Source organism: Bombus vosnesenskii, unplaced genomic scaffold (genome assembly GCF_011952255.1).
Source record: "Bombus vosnesenskii isolate JDL3184/JDL3185 unplaced genomic scaffold, Bvos_JDL3184-5_v1.1 scf7180000013264, whole genome shotgun sequence".
In the NCBI taxonomy this organism is placed as follows: domain Eukaryota; kingdom Metazoa; phylum Arthropoda; class Insecta; order Hymenoptera; family Apidae; genus Bombus; species Bombus vosnesenskii.
The window spans coordinates 9,785,629-9,808,671 of record NW_022882924.1 but is presented as its reverse complement, the minus strand read 5'-3'; the positions used below and the strand labels follow the sequence as shown (position 1 = coordinate 9,808,671).

Sequence of the window (23,043 nt, the reverse complement as noted above, 5' to 3'; positions counted from 1 at the left end):
TACAGTTTTATTCTTCCCTTGGTTTCAAGTTGCACGCTATCTTGCAGGGGTGTGTAATGATTCGGCATTATGTCATTCTGGTCGAGCCGGCGCAGCCATGTTGCCATCTAAGGGTGGTTTCCCTCTAACGTTTCGTAATGTCCGAGACGTAAACGTTTTCATGAAAGTCGCCGTTCTGACTCAGTATTTAACGATAAGTGTGAGAATGTTTGGAGCGTTTTAATAGTAAATATGCATACTGCAGAAGTTTTTATTACATAAGGGAAAACCCTTAATTTCTATGACGCGGATCAATTGTTTGCACACTTTGCATAACTTTCTGACATAATTGTTTTTTACACATTATTTTATTTCCTCTAACAAAGCAAAACGATTAGTTGGTACTAAAACTGTCACTAAAACTTCTAACACAATTTACCCAACTCACTATTTTGTTTTATGGGCCCTTTGTCCGTAAAGCTCTTAAAGTATATAATCATTCTTAACGAAAAATAATATATAAACGTCGACGAGCGTGGAGTGTACGGTTGGTCACGTTCTACCCTCTTCTTTTCACACCCTAACCTCAAAATATCCTGTACTCCTACGCACGTTTGACGTTAAAACTAAGTCATTCGCGAGCAGCAATGAAAATTTCCACTCCCACAAAACGTCGAATTGTGGGATTAATTGGAGCATCTAATGCCGATAGAACTACGAAGAAATTCCTATTAATGATAATTAATAGCGAAATATTCACTTTTGGCGAGGCACTTATAATTAAATTATTGGTATATCTGGTCGATCAGATTATAACCGTATAAATTGGAATTATATTATGGATATGTGTACATGATTTGACACAGAGTTCTATTGGATTTTATTCGCTCGATTGTGATACGGATGCCGGGAAAATATCACTTTAAACGTTGCTATTTTGCGGCGCTAGATTCTTAATTTTGGAACATGTGCACGCTTCCGAGAGGAACTGGGCTCGGTAATATCCATTTAAGAAGAAGGTCAGTCGAGAGTAAACCTTGAGACAGGGCAACTCGAGAAAATTGGCCTGCAACATGTGAATTGCAAAGCGAAAAGAAGTGTCATAATAACACTATGTTAAGGAGTTGGGCGCAAGATTGTTTGTAACTAAATAAACCTGAGTGGCATATACAAATTTGCTAAACGAAAAACGCAATCATGTGGTTTCTTTTTGTTAACAACAACTTCTTTCGAACAAAGAATTTTTAATGATCCAAAATTTCTTGAAAAGAAACAATTTTATTGAATTGATACAAGGAAGCTTTACGAAACTTGAAAGGTCTCTGTGAGCTTTGGAACTTTGAAAGGGGAGAGAAAGTGCACAGAAAATCGTACAAGTACGCTCCTACGTTTGCAACTTCTTACATTATGAAACAAATTGTGTAACGAAAAGAATTGATTCGACAATTTTCTACATAAAATCTTTCCATTTAGAAAAACGTAATTAATTAACCCTCATACCTGTAGAAGGACCAGCGATACCGAGTCACGTCCCTTTCGACGCCATTTAATTTTTGTTTCAAGATTCACAATTTTGCGTAAAATTATAATCAAGCGACTCGTAACTGGTAAAACTTATTCGTAAAGTTTCATTTGTTTTATTATCAAACTTGTTACTATTATGCAAAATAATTCGATGCTAATAACTCGTAATTTATAACTTGCACAATTCCACTAACAATATTAGTTCCATTGTGTAAGAGGGTCCTGGTACACAGTTTTGTACAGATTCCCTCCGCAAGTACAGGCTTCTACGACTCACTTAACTGCGGTATCAGATCGAATTAACAAATTAAGTAATGATCATAGCAGAAAACGTGCTCATAGTCTTGGTCCCTAACGTTTCAGAAGTTGGTCGATCGTCTTATCATAGTAGTGGCGCGTTACGGAGCAGCTTGTACACACAGATAGATACAGAAAAGGGGATCGTGGACGAACGTCACTAACTCCAGAAGTAGTCCTCCTATCGCGGAACAGGAATCCGGAGATAGAGGGTGCCGGCGGGCAACCTTTTCTGAAAGTGGCACCTAAAACTTTAAATCTCGTATCTTACGCCTAAGACGCCGTACATCCCTAAATATTTTATCCCCTTGCTCTTTCGTCTCTCCCGTGGAGAAATGGTCGCTCTTTAAGTTATCTTTCCCTCTGAATTCATAACCGGGCCGGTATTTCGGTATCCGTCGATGAAACTTTTCTTCGTAAAAAGGAAAACTCTTAACGGCTGGAACGGTTTTAAACTAAAGAACCATCCCACGGAATAACACGCCTCTCAACTGCTCGGTCTGTACCGTATATATCCCGCCATTTCTTACGACACGAAACTCCAATTGCATGTAGCTTTAAATTCATAAGCGTCTACGTATTCCTTCGGTCGACGCTTCCCTATCCAAGGACAAAGAAATGCTTATTAATTCCAGACGTCTCTCATTGTAATTTTGATACAACCATATAACAGGCGTCTTCATCAGCTTCAGAGATTTTGTAATTCTCCGTGTGATTTTCTCTTGTACCTTCCTCGCCTCGTTTCGTTCCCGAAACCCGTCTTGTTCTGTTCGAAAAACGACCCGTTTCTCATAAATTCTTCTTCGTATTTCCTTTCATTTATCGTAACTATAATTTTGAGTAATATCATACCATTATATTGTATTACAATATTGTCCATTGATAAGGATTCATTAATAAGATACTCATTTTAGCAATTTGCTTTCATCGTATTGATATTTTATTTATCTGAGTAAATATCTTGTAATTTTAACTTTTCAGTCTTTGTAACGATTTATTATCGTACAATTTATATATGTAGATACGAATGCTTAACCCGTTGTCACATAAATTTGTCCACGTTTTATATTTACACATTTGTATTATTATATTTACATTTATGCTTATGAGCGAAAATGATTAATCCGTTTTACAAGAAGAAACAATTAATAATAAATAATAATAAAATAGAATAGGAGTAAGGTATATCCTTCATAAGATACTATAGCTAGAATTCATAGATCAATAATTACAATAGGGTCACATGCGTTAAATAGGAGTTGCTAAAATTGTAATCCTGATTCCTAGAATTCTAACAATAATATGGCAATACAGAGCAACCTAACGAAAGAAAATTTCATCGACGATCGTTCATAGTCACGTAATTAACGATATACACATAGGCAGAACTGAAACCTACAACATTCGTTCCTCGTATACATCAAATCAATCTTCAACTATCGAAACTAAGTGTCGACTTATGGTAATATAAGTAACTCATATCGAAGCAATCTGAAGTGATGCAATATCGTGTCACGGATATCACGGTAGCGTCGATAAATTAGCAACACGGCACTCGATAAACAGTGCCTCTTAATTTCGCCCAATTAACCGGCGATACCACGGGAAATTGGTGTAACGAATGCCCCACAGGGGCGAGGGGTTACGAACTAGGGGGAGGAAACGGCGGAGGGGGATGAAGTTGCGAGTCGTTGAAAACTACGCCAGGTCCACGTTGTTCCCGAAGTAGGTTATTCCGAAGTGTTTCGCGTTTTCGAGTCGCGTTAATGCCACTCGCGAAAGGTGGTCCTGGCCCGGGAATTACGCCACGGACGACCAATAAGGGGTGCTGTTGATTACGCCAGGTGGCGGAACAACCGACATCTACGAGAGCCGAAGCGGAACAGGGCGGAGGTAAACCGAGAAATCGAAGAAGCTGTGTCTGCCGTACTGTGTTCGGCGCCGTGGCCTTTTATCCTAAGCAAACAGAATTTGATATTCTGAAATCCTGATTGTGTCGATCGAGACGAAAATCAAGAAAGACGTATGTGCGCGGATCGAGGACGGTGATCGGTGGAAAGTACGACCGGGAACCAAGGGAATGAACGCGGATGATAGAAATAACAGAATAAAGAGGAGGAAAGAGAGACGAGGGACAAAGGAATGGGAAAGCAACGAAGGGAACACCGTTACCTTCAGCGATAAACTCCGCCAGAGCGATCCTCAGGGAAATAAAGTTCCGGAATGGCTACGGAGAAGAGACTAAGCTTCGGACCCCCGACGCGTCGCTGTCGTCTTCTTTTCGCTTGACCTCTGACGAATAATGTGAGAAGCATCAACTGTTTCTGGTATTTTTCGTGCTGCCTCAAATATACGAGCGGAGGACGTCGCGCTTATTTCTTATCCTTTCTCTATTTTCTTCCTATCCTTCTGTCTCGACTTTGAGATCGTTATTTCGTTGCTTATGTAGCTTACCCGTCAACCTGCCCGTTTAATTGAGTCTTATCAACGAGTGCAGTTCCTTTGTGTAACTTTTTGTTACCTTAGGCGTCATTGATTTAAGATGCAGGATATTTAGAAAGATTAATAGAGTCAGTTATGACTTCCTTTTTATCGTATACCTTTAATCTATTCGCATCTGAACGAGATACCTCGCAATGAGATGTTTATGCAGTGCTTCTGAGTGGGATATTTGCCTTTTAATTTTTCTCGTTGAATACATTTTTATGGAAATGAAAAGAAGAAAAGATTCACACGCGTGCACATTTTGGATCCATCGATTTACAGAGTCGCTTTTCTCCTTTAATTCTTGTTATCTTTCCAGTTATACGCTTTCGTTGCTTTCGTTTGTCATATCGTATTAGGTCGTTTTGCGAGTGCTATCGTTTTTTTTTTTTTTGTCGTTATTGATTTTCAATGAAGTATTGTTTCTCACCTATCCACGCCGTATTGTTTTTAGCTATCTATTCCCTTGAGCAATATTTCATTTTTAACAGATGAACATTCCAAGGAGATCGGCAGAGTGGTGGGAGAATGAATGACAAGTGAAAATTCATATCACATATATTGGAAATACTGTATGCTTCATGAATTTCATAAAAACAGACATAAAGCAACAATGGCAACTAAAAATATTAAATAATTAACAGATATAAATGATTTCAGCAGGAAAATTTCCATCGATATCGAATTCTAGATCACAGAAATGTTATTTTACGAGGGATTAAAAAATATAGGCTCTAAATGGGAAATGATGATAGAATGCAAGAAATTCGCGTTTTATAATTGCCAAATTTTAGTCGAAAGGATGATGAAACTTATAAAACGATTTAATATTATATTTCATACCCTGAAATCATATATAGAAACCAATAAATTCCCAATTAAAAGCTAATCTTAATAACTATAGCATACATATGCTCTATATTCTGTATCAACTAGATTTTTATCATTAACCCTTGTATTTTTTATCGCTGTTCGGTTTATTCCACAAATTTTTACTTTCATTTATTTCATCAAATCTGACTTTTGTGCCACATCTATAGACAAAATATGATAGACAGAATACGAGACATCCCGTTGAAAAAATAATATATACGTTATAAAGTGGTACGAAATATTTACGCTCATATAAGGGATTAAAAAGAAAGAAGAGTTTCAGGGCATTATTAAATCGAACACCGATCTAAATGTTTTTCCCTCTTATTTCTACTTGCGATTACCTTTTCTAGAAATCCTGAATTTTATCCAATGTCGTTCACGAACGTCGTTACGTTCAGTGACACGAATAACAGGCCGGCTGGGTTCGTTTCACGTTCCTTCCTCGCGGTTCCCTAGCTCGGTACACGCGCCTGAAAATGGAAGTCGGATCCTAAAGTCGGAAAGCACAGCCGGTTGAAACGCGATTCGTCTGGTTGCGTTCATAGCCGGTTGATTCGAGACGGCTAGGCTGTGGAAATCGGTGACGACGAGCAATTTCGATCCTTGTCGAGTAGCGCGGAAGGGAAACCCTTCTGGCTGATTCAACCCCTTCCGGTGATATACGGTACACGCCGTGGCGAGTGTTTTCGGTTCATTTCGTATTAAAATTATAATACCATCAATCGTTACCGCATGAAATCGCGGCCTGGTCATTATTCGCGTTGGTTATCACATAACAGAAATTCAAAACCGATACCGCGTAATGCTTATTGCACAAAGGTGTGCGGGAGTGAGCACTTCGATGGTCGCATCGAATGCACTTGCACACATATACGAGTGCTCCGGTAATTACTACTCATTAAATTAATACCGGGCATTATGCATCGAAGAGAAATCGACCATGCGCCTCTTTTTCGCCGATTTCGCGGCGCCCCCGAAACGTGACTTATTGCACCGTGGTTTCCTGCCAGCCAGCTCGTTTGTTTCACACAAAAACTCTGCTATAATACGAATTCGAGGTGCGATTCCAAATCTTCTTCTATTTGTTTTCCTTTTTAATTCGTCATTAGCGACTCGGTTGAGATCATAGATCGTGCCTTATAATTTTTGAGAGAGATCGGCTCGTTTTATCGAATATTTTAGCTTAATTTAATTTCGATGTTTGATTCAAATTCTTTAAGTTGCTTTTTATAGAAGGGAAATTAATATTAGATTATAGTTAAGCAGTAGAGAATTTGTTACAGCGCAGGATAAAATGGTTCGCAATAATTTTTGTATTATACAGGGTGTCCGAGGTTTGAACGTCCAAACAATGTCAATATATTGTAAGGGTCTAGATAAAAAAACAATGTTACATAAGTATAGGTCGTTTAAAGCTTTATTAAAAGGTCATAACAAAATTATGAAATACGGAGGGAACAGTTGCAATATGCAAAGATAATTTGCCTATCGTGCTTGGCAATACAAAATTGACAACAGCTGAAAATAGAATTTATCACCCTGTAAATTTCATTTCTATTTTGCTTCATTTCGGTAACTGCATTATTTTGAGATGGAGATACTTCGAGATAAACATTTAATTAGATGCCTTTTTAGAAACAGAGTGAACGTGAATATCGCTGATCAGTCTTTGCATTATATCGCAGTAACCGTGATTCTGCAACCGTTTCTTTTACATTTTATATTTTTGTCATAACTTTTTAACAAGATTTTAAAACGACCTATGTTTATATAATGCTTTTTTAGACCCACAAGGTACACTGACAAACTGAATGTTTGTTACTAGGATACCCTATATAATGCATATCGCATAATGGAAAGACTTTTCTCCAGGAGGTAAAAAATGTGTAATTTTGTGTATGTTATCTTGATCCTTGATATTGTAATCTGGCCTTTTCTTGAAAGAAAAGAGAAAGTAAACTTGTTTTCGTAAAAGTTATCTGTAACAGCTAGTAATAATGTAAGAATTGCAGAATTCAATAATGATGCTGCATTTTCAATTCTGATTTAGAGACGAAGGTGTCATAAAGTAGAGATTTTGAGATATTATAAAATTTCTTATTTCTTTGGTCATCGTTAAAGTTGGAAAGCATCCAAATAATATTAATAGTATTGGCTTTTCCAAATACTCGGGGGAACACTTCTTCACACTTTAACGTAACATCATCGCTATGTAAACTATAATATTGTCAATAGGTTGAACTCTACTCGCCGAATCACAGAAGATGATATAATTTTGATTGGATCCTCTTGAGACCATTTGAAAACTTTTTCGTAAGAATACAGTTCACTATAGTAGACTGGTATTATTCTTCTATTTTATTTGATTTTTTTTTACATTCAAAGAAACAATGCTCCCGATTATTGTCTTGGAATTTTACAGTTTTCCAAATATTTGCGTTGATCTAGAACCGATTGCATTTTCGACTATTAGGGGGAGTGAAATGTCTTTTCAACGTGTGTTTTTTTAATGTTTAAACGAAAATGTCATTTGGCCAGGACAAATGAATTGACGCTGCTTTTAAAATGTTTCGAAACGGGCATTGTTTATTCGACACGTGCCGGGCTAAAACGAAACATTTGAAAAATACTGCAATTTTGTCAGCAAATAATATCAATTCACCGCAGTCGGATATCACTTTTTGTCTCGTTTCTCCGATGGTTATATGTCATTATATAATATCATCCCACTTTTTCTGCTTTCCAACCATTTTTCGTATCCCATCCATCAATTTCGTTCGAATCGGATCAATTACGTGCAGTTAGCCTGTTTGCAGTCTTTCTAGTTTTTAAAGCTAATTTTATCTCTTTTCTTTTTGACTGACATTTTTTGTCCCATCGGCTCTTTTTACGTACACATGTGTTTTTACATTATATAACGCAACTCTTACGGTGTATTGGGATGAATTTGATACAGGTATATGTTTTCCATTAATGTGTTTCCGAATCAGAAAGTTGATCCCCGCCTATGCGTTGTATCAATGAGTTCTCGGGTTCCTGATGAAGACAACATTCGCGCCATTGCGTTCTCCGACCCTTCACGAAGTTGTTGAGTATACAGAGTATCGCATGATTCATGGTACAAATGGGGTGAGACAGATTTTATGTCATAAAATAAGCCGAAATAAGGCATAGAGAATTTGTATTGGAGGCTTAATTTTTGAGAAAATTAAATTTGAAAATTTCACAAGTACACGTGAATTTGTTTAATTTCCATATAGACAGGAGTATAAAATTGATAGAAGGATATTCTAAATATAAAAATATAAAAAATGTAGGATAAGGTTTGTCGTTTAAGCTTCCGTTTTGCAAAAATAATCTTTCAACTCGTTTAGTTAATAATTGACCAAATGCACTCGAGCATTTACTCGAGCAATTTTTTAATTCGTCGTCCTAAAAGATAAGACACCCCACATAAAATCTGCCTAATCCTATTTGTATCACGAATTGCGGGATATTCTACAATGGCAAACGCATCTTACAAATGGAAGAAGTTCTTAGATCGAGTTCGACTTAATTTAGTTTGTAATTTATTGAAAATACAAATTTCAAAACCGTTCTATATTTATAGTGCTTCAAAGTGCAAGTAATTTATTATAGAAAACGGAAAATAGAAACAGAGTTTTCATAATACAGTTAGTCCAATTTATGAAAATTTAATAAGCCTTTCCCAATTTACAACCTCGCTACTGTATCTCCAAACCCTTTTAAAGAAGCATCGCCTCTGTCACTGGAATTTTGTTTTATATGAAAACATGCTGTAATAGTTGATTGAAGTTTTTCTTTCTCATGCGGAAGCTAGAGACTAGTTTTTGGTGTAAACAGATCGATTTTTGTCTGGTATAACAATGGAAATAAAATACAATGGTGCTGCGAAAAATAAATATCTTTCCGCTGTCGTTCCATCTTAATTATTTTCATTGGTTCGTTTCTTTTTCATTATTCGCTATATAGAGGTATTAGTCATACGATTACGATGATTAATGAGGAACGCATAGGATAATAATGGCTGTCGAAGAGAATGTTCTTGTCAATATATGTATGCCCAATTACGCTATTTTTAACGATAAAACGTAAGCCAGGAGGATTCTATCGACAAACAATAATCTGCCTCGAAGAAACGGCTTACGCATGGCTAATTGCTTGTCTGTAGGCGTCTTAATCCTTCGTGCTTAAAGCTTTGTCACTAAGGATAAAGTAAATTCAAGCATATATTAATACATTCGCTGAAACTCGGGTTTTCGCTAAATACGATGCTACATGTTAACAAGTCATTTTCACGTAACACCTGTCTCTATATTACCGTAAAGTATAAGAGCTACACGCGTACAAAAAATCATCGATTTTTCGATATCTGTAAAAATTTACTCTAAAAGCAAACTAACAATTTTCTAAGATGAAAGTTCATCGAATGATATTCTTTCATCTAACAAACTTATACTATACGACAAATTAATATAATATACTTATAATATACGACAAAGCATGATCTAATGGCAAATAACATCAAAAATCGGAGGAAAATTTTCAAAATCGGAGGATTATTACCTCAATCGTAAAAGAAACTTTATGCTTGCAAATTTTGTTACTCTTTTAATAACTAACATGAGTTCTTCTGAAATTTTCTTAATAATTTCATTTACTTCGTATCTCGCATTTAAGTCCATACTATACGCGTCTCTTGAAAGAGCATGTTAACTCTGATCTGCGATGAACACGTTACCAAAACAAGAAGTATTCCTTTTACCACTCTGCACCCTTCGTTCTTCTTTGATTCATTTGTACCTTCAAATCGGCCTGTATATATTCCCCGCTTTTCTATAATCTCTGATCTCCACGTATACCCTCAGAGAGCTCGGCGAATCGTGGAAATCCAGGTGGAAAAGAGCAAAGATTCCAGCCGGATTACACAATTCTCAAGTGTACATTACATCGTGGAAGATATATGCGATAAGGAAGACAGACGATGAACGATAAAACGTCGGATGACTCTCAGCGAACCGGGCAAGCTCCGTGGCCGTAGCGTCTGATCGTTATTAATGAGCAAAGTGTGTCGTTACAGGCTTATTATCCGAGCCGTTCTAATTAAATTGGATTAGTGCAATGAAGCGTATCATGAAATTCTCGGTTAATGGTCTCACGCAGACCACGCCGCGCCCTTCGTTACCCCGGCCGATGTCGCTGACATGCAACGTTTCTGGCCGCGATCGACCTGATAAATTTCATTATGCCGGCCCTGGGATCGTGACGAGTACGATCGATCACGTCCGGCAGCAGCCAGCCAGCCAGCCAGCCAGCCCAGAAAGAGGGATCTCGACAATGGGAAATCGCATTGTTCCCCGGAAACAGTCGAGCTTCTTTGCCTTCGCCTCGGAATCAACCATTCTCCCCGACATTAGCCTGGGTTCGATGGTTTTAGTCGATTTCTTGGACCACACCAACGACGATAATATATAGACAGTTCCCGGATAGTTACTGTACTACCAATACTAAAAGCCTGGTTTAATGTGATTTAAGTTTTCGCGAGAGAGACACCGACGATTTCCCACGAATAGCTTGGAGAAACAAATTTCCAATTTTTCTACTTTACTCTTTCGCTTTTCTATCCTTATACGTATTGTTTTCTTTGGTTCGGTGTAACGAGTCGTTGAGATCGTTTGAAAATTTCGAAAAGGGAAGATGTAGTTATCGCGAAACAAGTACACCTAACTTAAAGCCACGGAATCTGACGTTGGAAGTTGTAGCACGGGTTATCGTGAAAATAAGCGAGAGGTTGTAACGTTATAATGAACCGTTTCGAATGATACGCCGTAACAATACGTTCAAGTAACTCTCGCATTAATACGCGCACGGCAATAGCATTTATTCAACTCTACGGTAACGAGGCTGCTCGGTTGAAAAGTTATTTAAAAGCGCATTTCGCTGGCTCGGCTTATTTCTTCATTTTCAACAGATATTAAACGAGTCACGCAGATGATTTGCATTTCCTCTTCATTCTTTTTTTTTTTCTTTCTCGTTACCCCTTGCCGTTCCCTGGTGGAAATCGCGACGGTGAAATTGACGTACGTACATACCCACCGATCAAGTGTCGATTAAACCGTGTGAAAGCGTGCAATTTTCGAGAATATCGTGTATTAGGGAATTTAAAACGGGTCGGTTAATTTGATTATTAGCGGTCTGATGTTGTATGTTCAGCGAGTTCCGGCGGCCCTAATGAAACCTTGTAAATTTCACGCTCGACTCTTGCAATGATTGCCTGTAATGGCCTGGGAATATCATTAAACGATTCATCGTCAGAGTAAAGTTCATTGGCACCCTGCTCCCACGGATCAATGGAGGCCTGTTTATCCCTGGTATATCTGTTTACCATTCGCATTAACATAACCTGCTACATTCAAAACAGAATCTTCTCCATGTAATCTATCACTCTACCTACGTTCAGAGCAGCGTAAACTTAATAGAATTGAAAAAAGAAGGAAAAATAGAAAAGAAGGAAACAGGGATGCTCTTCGATGCTTTAAATTTTTTAATAACACTCAATTCGTTAGCTAAGAGCTCGTTGGCGAGATATTATGGAGGCTTTCTCGTGAAATGCGTGATATTATTAAAAAAAGAAAAAGGAATACATAAAGAGTGAAAGAGAGGATGTAGAGAAAATAGGAGAGGAGAATACAAAAAGAAAAAAAAAGAAGAATTAAAATCCCTGGCGGGTTATTAAAGAAATCATTAATTATAAAAGATGAGTTTGTGCGTATACATGTATACGTGCGCACACATACAGAGATAATTCAGAATCCTACTCATTGTTATTCGCATAACTTCTGAGCGCGATATTCGACGGCGAACTAATAATACGTTTAAAGTTCACTTGCTGTAGAAATTTCCTCCCGGTACTTTTTTTAACAAGCCGATTTATCTTGTTGTTCGCCGCTTCGTTTTTTCATCGACCCGTCAAAATGCCAGGCGAGCTTCGCGTTTCTCACCCCTTGCCTTTATGAGAAAAAGAGATAGAGCGAAGGGAAGCTAGAGAAAAGAAGAAAAACTTTGCCGCTTCTATTCGTCCTGTATCCATTATAATAATAGGTGGCCGTCGTCAGTTTCAATTTTCTTCCGAGGTATTTCGACCTTTTTAATTCGAAATTTTTTTCCATCAAATTATCGCGTCAATATACTAATTTCAAACGATAATTGCTTTAGATTCCAGTGACTTTTCATCCTCTCTGTCCCTTTCTCTTCCGAATTTATTTCTAGAATATTTCAGAAACCTTTTACGAATATCTCTGTAATTTCCATCATTCTAATAACGGCCATCTAAAAGCGACATATCGACGTATATCATCATCAAACTATACCCATTATCATTAACGATGGAAACATGGGCTGTAAGGTACACTTTGCGATTGAGTCTTTTAACGATACAGTTTAGAGAATTTCACTTAGATACACGTAGTCAAAGGTTTTCCTATTCTGTCCTCTTATTTTATTCATTTTCATTCACCGTTACTCTATCCCTAGTTGTTAGCTAAGAATTGTACAGTCAATGAAACCTATAGTTCATTCAAAGGCGCTCGCGGGAACGTCCTTAACCCTTCCTCATCTATGGTCTGGGTATAACACGATGCAATGTCATTCGTGTAACGTTCTCATAACGTGAGCAACGAAAAGATTCTTTTTGATGTGATACTTTTTGCGAAATAACTGATTTTTTGTTGTTTATCCTTTCACAGTACATTCAGCACTCGAATAAAAGATAGCCAACCGATCACGAAATATGTAGCTAAAAATATGCAGACGATCAAAAAGATTGTAGCAAGATATTATATAGGTCAAGAAAATTGCACTAAAAAATTGCATCGGCTAAGAAAATTGTATTGGAAGATAGTAGCATTAATTATATAATTGTAGGATTAATCGACGGTTAAATAAGTATTCCAGTAGAGTTTGAAATACTTTCGTGGCACATTTCTGTAATCCAGATTCTGATTTCTAACTGGTTCTGCCAGGGATTCTTGGTTCCTTTTTGGGATTTATGTAATTGGGTTTATTCTACGTCTTAGGAATTTGGTTCTTTAGGTTGGTTTTATGGCATCATGGAGTACTTAGGTCGGCCCGGCTATTTTATCAGTAAAATAGACAAGCTTTTGACATTTTTGGGGCAGCTTTTACGTTCGGGGTGATAAAATAGGGGCAGATAAAACGACAAGTATCTTCTTAATAGGTTTCCTATCAGCATTATATCCACTACCATTCACGAGAATCACAACACTTTGATTGATTTGTGGTAACAACATTTGAATTTGACCAAAGTGTACAAATTAATGACGAGCTATCAATTAGAAATAATACCATCTCTTCATGTCAAATATCACTAGACTGATGTATCAGACTGAATTATCTGTTAAAATACGTAGCAATAATATGTTTTATTATTCAATATATCTATATACTATACATATTCATTATTCAAGTATTTACATTCATAGATTCACTGCTCGCATTAACGTCAAACAATTTTTCCAACCATCTTTGACACATTAAAACGCAAACACTACTATTTAAATGTTAAATGAAAGGCAAGTTTCTTTGTTATTAAACAAGCAATTACCTTAATAACGTTCTATTTTAAACCGATTGCCTGAAAAATGTGCTTCGCCTAGTCACTCTTCTAATTAAACGAACGCATTGAAAATCAAACACATTAAACGCGAGAGGTCGTTGAATACGAAGGAATTAATTTATTTTCTATTAAACGAAACCCATGCGCAATATGTATACACGGTGCACAAGACAAACACAAAGACTCTAGTCCCCGGTGAATTTAATTTAACCGGCGCCCGATTCGTTTCGATGATCCCGCGAGAAAATGTTTACCCTAGTGGAGGTCAGGCAAAAGCGCCGTTCTCGAGTGTCATAAGTTCTTAATCCCTTTCGTAGCTTCCAGCAGTAAACACCCCTCGACCACACACACGCACAGCCAGCGGCGTTATCTGGGTCCCCTATGGCCCTATGGCATGAAGCTCGAATTCAACACGCTTGGGATGGTCGGGACGATTAAGACTTCCGGGAGACGAGGGCGTCTGTCGTCGCGGTCGTATTAATAAATATCCAATTCGCATTCAATCTGGACAGCTTGGCAATCGGCTCGTTCAACAGCAGTCAGATAGAGGGGAAGGGGAAAGAAGGAGGAAAACATACAAAGAGGTGGAAAGAGATATAAAGTGAAAAGGGGAAAAGGAAGAGAGGAATAAAGAGGAAGAAGATGGGTAAAACTGAGCGTGATACTCGACTACGAAGACTAATGACACGGGGACAGGCATGAAACGGGGTGCCGAGAGATCCACTAGCATATGGGGGGTGGTTGTGTAAAAAAGGGTGGCGTAACAAAGAGAAGGATCGCTTGTCAACACAACACAAACGACGTCCCGTAATTTCCTGACAGCATTGGCTATAGCTGGAAGGGCAAAGCGAGAGAGAGAGAGACAGCGCGCGAGAGAGAGAGAGAGAGAGAGAGAGAGTGGAGCCAACTCGTGGAAAACTGGGACGCCTCGTAGAAATTAACGTAACTAACGTCGAACGAAGCGTCGGAACCCTCGACCACGCGAGTTACCTATCTACCATGATCAATGGCACGTCGCATGCCGAGAAGAAGGCTTTACTCGATCGTAGGGTGTGAATTTATGGCGAGCTCGACGGCCTTGAGCGTCCGAGCTGTTTTATAATTACGCCTCGTAAACGAGCCTTCCGGGGGGGTATCAGCTCGATTTTAACGGAAAACGTCAATTTCCGGCGTTTCACCTTCCATCATTGTCCCGTATCGTCGCTTATAAAACGAAACGATTAGACGTCGAATTATTGACTTGTTTTCAGGTGTCTCGCTGGAGTAAGACTTTTAGTTCACGCGAGTAGCGAATTAAGGGTGTTCACGCGACCTTTGATTTTTATAATCTTTTCCATGAATTTGTATTATTGAATACTATGTTTTCTTTTTTCCAGTTACGAGAGGAAATTTCCAAGTCACGTTTAATATTTGTTTCGTTTAATATTCGTTGAGAATAGAGAAATTTTTTTGCGTTTACATACGAGATTGTTCGCATATTTTACAACAAAACGATGTACGTGAGAGGAATGTAGATATTGCAATTTTATAATCATCCCAACGTATCAAATTAACAAAAGGAGCGGATAAGAATTAAAGAAAAATTCTTCACGCGTTCTCGATTCTCTTGAATCTCCTGCACCATCGTAATACGTAACTTTTAACCCGCTCGTTCCGATAAACGTTGTTACAGATTCATTTCCCGCAATGCGATTAATTGCGCTAAACAGGTTAAGTGCCCTATCGATCGGTCGAGATTTATTCTTTTTATCCCTTTCTCGATCCCTTTGCGCTTCTTGTGGCCGTTTCGAGGGATGCTTCGTGTAAATATAACGTTGCTTTCACGCGGTTATAACACGAGAAAAGTGTCTGAGTCAACTTCGTTCCGTGAAAACCTAGTGTCACATTCCATCTAACGCTTAAGTATTGTTTAAATGGAGGAAATTGTAGAAATGTAGTTTGAGTGACGCTAATAACGAAACCATTCTTTGTCTTGGCGAACAGATAGCCTTAGGGATGGGAACACGCTTTCAAAGAAATTACGATGACAATATTCTCAAATCATCGTAAATATTTACGAAACGGTACAAGATATCGAACAAAAGTTTAACTGACAATCGCACAATTTTTCACGTGCTTTAAAATGTAGCGATAAAGAATTTTCGAATAATATTATTTTCAAAAAGCGTTAATTGCTTTTTGTAGTTTTACTTTTTACATTCAAATAAATAACCTTTTAAAAACTCTGTATAATTAGATACATGAATATGATTTGAATTATAAAATCATTTCAACGCACAAAATCGAGCTTTCATACCGAAAAGTACTTCAATAGATGTAAAAATATTCAATTCGGTATGTCCGCATAATTAAATTTTAATAATGCACGTTAAAAGGCAGAAACAATAAAAGGTAATTACTTACTCGTTAATTTTTATAAATCAGTGTCACATAAATATTTTAAGACAATAGCTATTGAAAAATTTGTACTCGTAGACGTACAAAGGCAATTTATCCATAGTAACGTTAAATGTACTTTACATTTATACGATCTCTTGAAAATATCGTGCTTTATTATCATAAATGTATGAAGGTCACTAAAAATTCAACTGTGAGCTCGTTCAGATTGGTGATCTGCAAACTTCTACGTGCGAAGTTACGATCATACCTTTTGTAGTAGTGAAGCATGATATTTGCCGGACGATTGTGTCAAATACTATGGTTTACTTAAGTATCGCAATGACGATGTTCTTCAGGAAAGAATTTAAAACAGAAATATTTGTCGTGTCACACACGATGTATAAAAACAATACAGACGTGCTAAATAGTTCTCTCTTTTTTGAAATAACGCTAGATTATAGGATTAAGTGTGAAACTAAATTAGTTGACCTAGATAAGTAACCACTTTTATATTGAACACATTTAAACACATTTTTGAATTTAAGAAACGAATATTGATTATGTGTCAGTGAATGTACTTTTACTATATTATTGTATTATGTTCATAATGTATAAAGATGAGTATCGAAGTAATTATATTAATTGTAGTAATTATACGAAGTAATTATATTACCTGTATGGCATACTAAGCATTAGTTAAATATGATTACAGGGACACATCAAAATTTTATGTCATTCGTGCTAGAATTGCCACCATTTGACGAACAAAATCAGATTCTGTTCGTCTGCGAAATGTTATTCTACTTACATCAGATTATAGTTAGCACAGAATAACGCGAACGAGATCAATTATGCACGGCATGATTCATCGATAATATCTTACAATGTGTTTCAATTTCCAAGAAATATTCTTGAACTTTTACGTTTCCGTCAAGCGTTCGCTAACTTTGGAAACATGATAATATTAAAAAATGTCAGTCAGACGTTTCGTTTTTTTATAAAGGTTCAATTTAAAAACTTAATACGTTCTCAACGAATCCCGTTTCAACGAAATTGCGTTTTTACTTCATTTTCGAATTAAGTGTGTCTTTTTATGCAAATGCAAAATTTTTTATGAACATCGCTAAAAAGATGGCATCTAAGCAGAGATTTCGCTCTTTATATTTTATGATAGTTGGTGCTTTATTTTGAATATTTGATTTTTTTTTTTGCATATTATGTACATACCGTAGACATTTGCACACTTAACTTCTTCATAAATGCATAAATATTCACTGATGTCTCTCAATTTCCACGAAACTTCATGGATATGCATCACCTGTCTTTAAACTGTACTTTACGTCTTTGAACCTAATAATTTATTCTTTTTTTTCGTCCACGTCGTATTAAAGTACTCTTTTTCAGTCGCCAAGCGATTTCAACATCCAAAAATCAATTAAAGCGAACTTATCGTATCTTCTCTCCTATGATGTTCAAATTGGCGCTTTCAAAGCAGTGACCCTCGCGTTTGGTCGACATTTTCCGCTTATGATGATGAACGTGTTACCGGTTTCAGGATAACATCGAGAAACTTGATTTCCACGTAACAAAAGACGAAGAATATCGAATTAGAAAATGGAATACATGATTGTACTTTGCGAGGCAAAAGGATCTTCCGAGGCAGTACGTCAATTTTCTCGATCCCTTTGTGCCTTCGAGAAATTCTTTCTCCTTCCCCCTAGCCGAGTCTGCCGAAGGTCCACGGTGATTTGCATAAATAACGAATTGTTGAACAACCCCGAAGACGAAAGTCAAGGGACGACAAAATTGAATGAACGCGCGTCTGTCTGTGAGCGCAAGTTGAATCACAAATGCATATATTCGACGATTTTCGCGGGCATTTGCATTTAGAAAATTATGTGTAATTAGCGCGTGTGAAATGAATATGTTGCAGAGCAGGAGAAAGTTCATTAGCGGCGGCGGAATTTGCATGCGATTTCAACCAACGATCTTTTCGTTGAGTATTTCCCTTGAAAAATTTCCAACGATCCTCGCTTAATATTATCCTGGAAACACAGCGTCATAGGGTTCAACGTTGCTCGTGTTAATTTTGCAGAATTATTAAACTACCCGCTCTCTTGCGATACTGTAATCAACTACGATCAACGTTTCTGTCTAGTGCGCGATTTTTGCGGATCGCATATTAAAACATAGCCGGTAGAACGGTCCAGCTTTGTAATACACTTTTCTGTGTTTTTCACAATTTCCTACTAGCCTGTCGGTGAAAAAGAAAAGTAAGACATCTGTTCTGTAGGATTTGGAAGCCAACAAAACTCTATTTTGGGAAACAAAGTTACTCGATGAAATTTAATATTAATATAATATTATTTCGTACATGGTTAATACATGGTATTTTCCTGTAGTAAGTTCTTTAATAACCTGTAGTTGATGCGACACTAAACTCCAATTTTAGAAAAAAGTTTTTACAATTCCGACTTTTTATCTAAATCTTTCAAGAAAGGAAGAAGTAGTAGAAAACCCTTTCTTACTGGATGGTAATAACACGGCTATCGTACTTCTGTTACGAATAAAAGTTTCACAGCGTCGACGGATAAAACCTCGAAGTTTACGATCTCAATCGGAACATTTCCGGATAATTAAGTAGAAGGAAAAAAGGCGGTGTGATTGCAAAAACCGTACGAGAACTATACACGCGTTAGAAGCGTGCAAGATAAACGCATTATCATCCGTCAACATACGAGGCTCGCACGAAATAAGGTTTCGCTTTGTTGATCGAATTCGTTGTAAACCAGTCGACACGGTTGAACTTCCTTCGGGATTTTAGTCGCGACAAAGTGACGGATAAATTGGATTTCCTTCGTCTTACTCTAAAATGCCATTAACTGCGTTCCGTTATCTCGTTGCTGACTCGAGGGAGAACTTACAAAAAAAAAAAAAAAAAGAAAGAAAGAAGAAGAAAAGAGGAAACAAGAAATAGCAAGAAAAAAAGGAAGAAAAAAGGAACATCTATACGGTATCTCGATACGCGACGAGGTTCATTAAATTTTAATAAATCCGCGGCCGCGGATTATCGAGTTTCGACGTCATTAAATGGTACGCTTTGTTAAACCGTAAGTAACGGACCCTCTTCTCGATCGGCTCATCATGCAGCGGAATCACAAAACGGAATGCATAAGATGGTCTAAAGAAATCCAGAGGTATTCGGTTTCGAACGGTGTACGAGGCGTCTTAAAGCTACACGATGCAAACTCAGCTAGCAACTGGACGAGAGGGTGGAACACACGAAAGGTTAGCATCAAAGCGGTGAGACTCACTTTCAGCGCGGGGATGTGGTACACGGTTAGTCCTCAGTGGGACCAGCTCTTTGCGCCGAAATCGGGTAGTCCTTAAGAAGACGTAGTTCGGTCTAGTTCCAGAGTACACAATTACACGGTAGCGCAGGATTAAGTCGAGACGGCGAAGCCGAGACGTTGAAATCGGCGAGAATTTAACCCTCAAAGGAGGGCTGCAATCGGGGATACATGATACCCCCGTATTCGGGACTTACGATCTACACTGATCTTTAATGGAAAATCCTGGCGAGTTCGCAAATGGCACGGCGTAACCACTCAACAATCACGATTTTTACTCGAGTCACTCGATCACGATCAGATGTTGCCTCTTCTCGTGACGTAATTTATCCGAAGCGAGCAACGAGAATGAGACAAAAAAGAAAGAAGGAAACGACAACGGTTCCTTTCTCTCAGTCAAAAACACCAAGAAAAAACTTTTCCTTTCTTCCAAACGATCACTGATTCACAGCTGCACATTCACGATACACAGAAGAAGCAAACTATCACTGAGAGGATTTTACGATGGAATTCTCGCACTTACTGACGGATATACGTCGACGAACAAGTCTCGACCTTAGTGTTCCCTGATTCGCGTTAAATCTGGCAAAGAAGAAGAGCTTCTCTTCTCTGACGACAAAAGTGTGTCACGCGAGGAAGAAACCACCACCACAGCGATCGAACGATTCCACCGCCGTAGTCGTCGTTGGGGTATCAGAGGTCTCGTGTAAATGTTCTCTCTTTATCTCTCTCTCTGTTTCTCCACTCGTTCGTCCCTCGGTTCGTTGTTCGTTGTTCACCGTCGTGAGAAGAGCTTATCTCTCGCGCGACGACGTCCTCGGGTCAAGCACACACACACGATAGGGTCGCGAGAAACGGAGGTAGAACCGAAAGAGCCACGGATGAGATATGTAAATCCGAATGTATCGTGATGTGTCACTGTGGTCACACACCGATTTGCCCACAACGAACGCGACTAAGCGCGTACCTGTGTGCGTGTTTACGCGTACTCGCGAATCAAGTAACGGGGCCAGAGACGCGGCAACGCGACGCGTTCGTACTTTGCTATTTTATGATCCGTCCCTCCTCGTCGATGACGAACGAACGCAGGTGTTTCTTTTAATCAGGCGAGCACACGTCGTTACTCAACGACGCACGTCGAAAAATTCTACCCAGAACCGAATACGCACCAGCCCTAGGAGAGACCCTTAGGCCGGATCCGCGGAGTTTCCTTTCACCTCGATTTTCGGTCCCTTGCCACCCCCGCGCGAGTTGCACAGGCGCGAACCGCTTTCAGAATTTCCGAGGCTCGGGTACCGCGCACGTCGAAAGAGAGGGGAGCGCCCTCTCGCCGTTGTAGGAGAGACCGCTCGAAGAGGGAGAAAAGGGACGTTGGATATATCCTCCGTGTAGAAGAAGAGTGGAGGGACTATAGGGGTTGTTTGATAGTAGGGGTGAAACGCTGGAGAAGGTAGAAAGTTCTCTTGGTTGCCTCTGCTCTGTCGTGGAATCGGGGGAAAGAGAGAGTGAGAGAGAGAGAGAGAGAGAAAGAGAATTTCCACTCTTCCCGCTTCGTGGAAATTCACATGACCAAGGGATGGAACACAGACGTGCGACACCAGGTCAGAGAGGAGAGTCCGTCTTATACACACTAGCAGTACTACGACAGACACCGTCAAAGTCCTGGGGTCTATGTACTTTTACGTATATTCGTATTCCACCAACGGTGGAAGTTGTATTGGTACAAGTTATTCGTGCCACCGCCACTACTGCCACCACCACCACGACCACCGCCGCCGACGCCGCCACCACTACCACCAGCAACCACCACCACTACTATCGCCGCCGCCGCCGCCGCCGCCGCTGCCACCGCCGCCTCCACCGTCTTCGTCACCACCGTTGTCGCTGCTGCGCTGCTGGTGCTGGTGCTGGTGCTGATGGTGGTGCTGCTGGTGCTGGTGCTTGCTGCTGCTGGTGCTGCTGCTGCTCGGCTAAGCGGTTGTGTGGGTGTGGTGGGGTTCAAGGGGGTGGCGCAGGCGTTTTGGTGCACCGACGCATTGATCCCTGGAATTCGTAGGGACGGTGACTAGGGCCAAGCATGTGTCCACTTTCGATGTGAGAAAGAGAGGAGAAGAGGGGGCCACTCGGTGAACAGAATGAGAAGTACATGACGACGAACCTACAGGAGTAGGGAGAAAAAGGGTGGCTGTACCAAGGGAGGGGGGAGAGAATGGAACAATGAGGTTGGAGGAGAGAAGCAACCGTTTTACTCGTAGCCGGTGTCCACACCTGCAGACCGTTGGTCGTGATGCGTTTGAGGATGATGGAATGTCGGTTACGATTGAAAATCTTTTCGAGCCGGAATCTGGATCATGGTAGGGGAAACGGCCAGAAGTTTCGGCCTCGGTGTTTGACGTCCTAACTAGGAGAAAGCGAGATGATGGATAATGATGATGGATGAAACGAGATACCAGGCGGACCAAGGAATAGCGTGCACCGGTTTAAAGAATCCGCGTCTCGAGGGTAGTTTTAATCGCGTATAAAACCTCGAGCGTTCATTTTCCGATGGAAATCAGGGCTTCGCTTCGTGAAAATGTTAGTACCTCAGTTATTTCGTACGCGTCTCCAGATAAAAGCAAAAAAGGGAAGAAAAATCAGGAAAGCGTATGTAATTCAAGTATTATGAGATTTCGTGCCGGACTTCCAAGTTCAAATTTGTTCTTATTAAACCAGCTAGCGTAACGTTTTAATCGGTGCTCGTGAATGCGTTTGCCATGCACCGGAAGTTTTTCAAGTTAATTGCAAGTGAAACGAATTCGTCTGACCGTCGTGTTCCTTATTCAAAAGTAGAGAAAGGGGGGATGAGAAGGCGATGAATGGCCAAGCTATAAAATTAAACAGGAGTCAGAAAAGCCTCGAGTTCTTTGATGGAACGAATCCATCGATTTCGTATAATATAATGTCCGATTCCGAAGTCTCAACGGTATCCTTTTCACTCGGCTGACCTCCGCAAAAATCGTTCGTTAATTAAGACGGCCGATCCCGACGGGTATAGACGAAGGAGAGAAGAGAAGAGAGAGTGAAGAAAATAGCAGCGTAACAAACCACGCCATCGGTGCTTCCCTTTCTCGACTCGGCCAAGCCTGATCTGGTGGTTTCGCCAATCCGGTAAAAAAGGTCTTTCCTCGATACCTTCACGCTCGTTTCTCATCGATTTTACGATTCGTTCGATCGTCAACGCGCATCCAGCCTTCGTATCATACCACGAGAAGCGCCGACACGGCCAATGCTTTCTATAAAATATTCAAGTCCAAGCAGCGTACAGATATGTACCAATACTGAATAAATAATAGGGACGAGGAAGATCTACGATCAGTTCATAATTCCGTTCCATTTCGAAGCTCTGATCCATTCGTCGATCTCTCTAACGAGAGTTTCGTACTCGAGATGCGTAAGTTTCGTACGTAGGTTGTATAGGGTGGAAATTTCAAAATTGAAAAGAGCAGATGAAGGGACAGG

At 39.4% G+C, this 23,043-nt stretch overlaps 1 protein-coding gene across 5 annotated transcripts in view; it reads right to left on the bottom strand.

Moving 5' to 3' along the window:
* Window positions 1-23,043, bottom strand: part of LOC117236355 (hemicentin-1) — a 110,203-nt gene that overhangs the window by 78,123 nt on the left and 9,037 nt on the right. For 2 of the 5 annotated variants that reach the window (XR_004493847.1, XM_033499218.1), the window contains exon 1: window positions 19,510-20,881. The exons of 1 other annotated variant lie outside the window; for it this stretch is intronic. The gene's annotated coding sequence lies outside the window, so the exon portion shown is untranslated. Of the gene's footprint in view, window positions 1-19,509; window positions 20,887-21,176; window positions 21,310-23,043 lie in introns of those variants that run through there. 2 more of the 5 variants (XM_033499253.1, XM_033499237.1) reach the window with 2 other exon arrangements.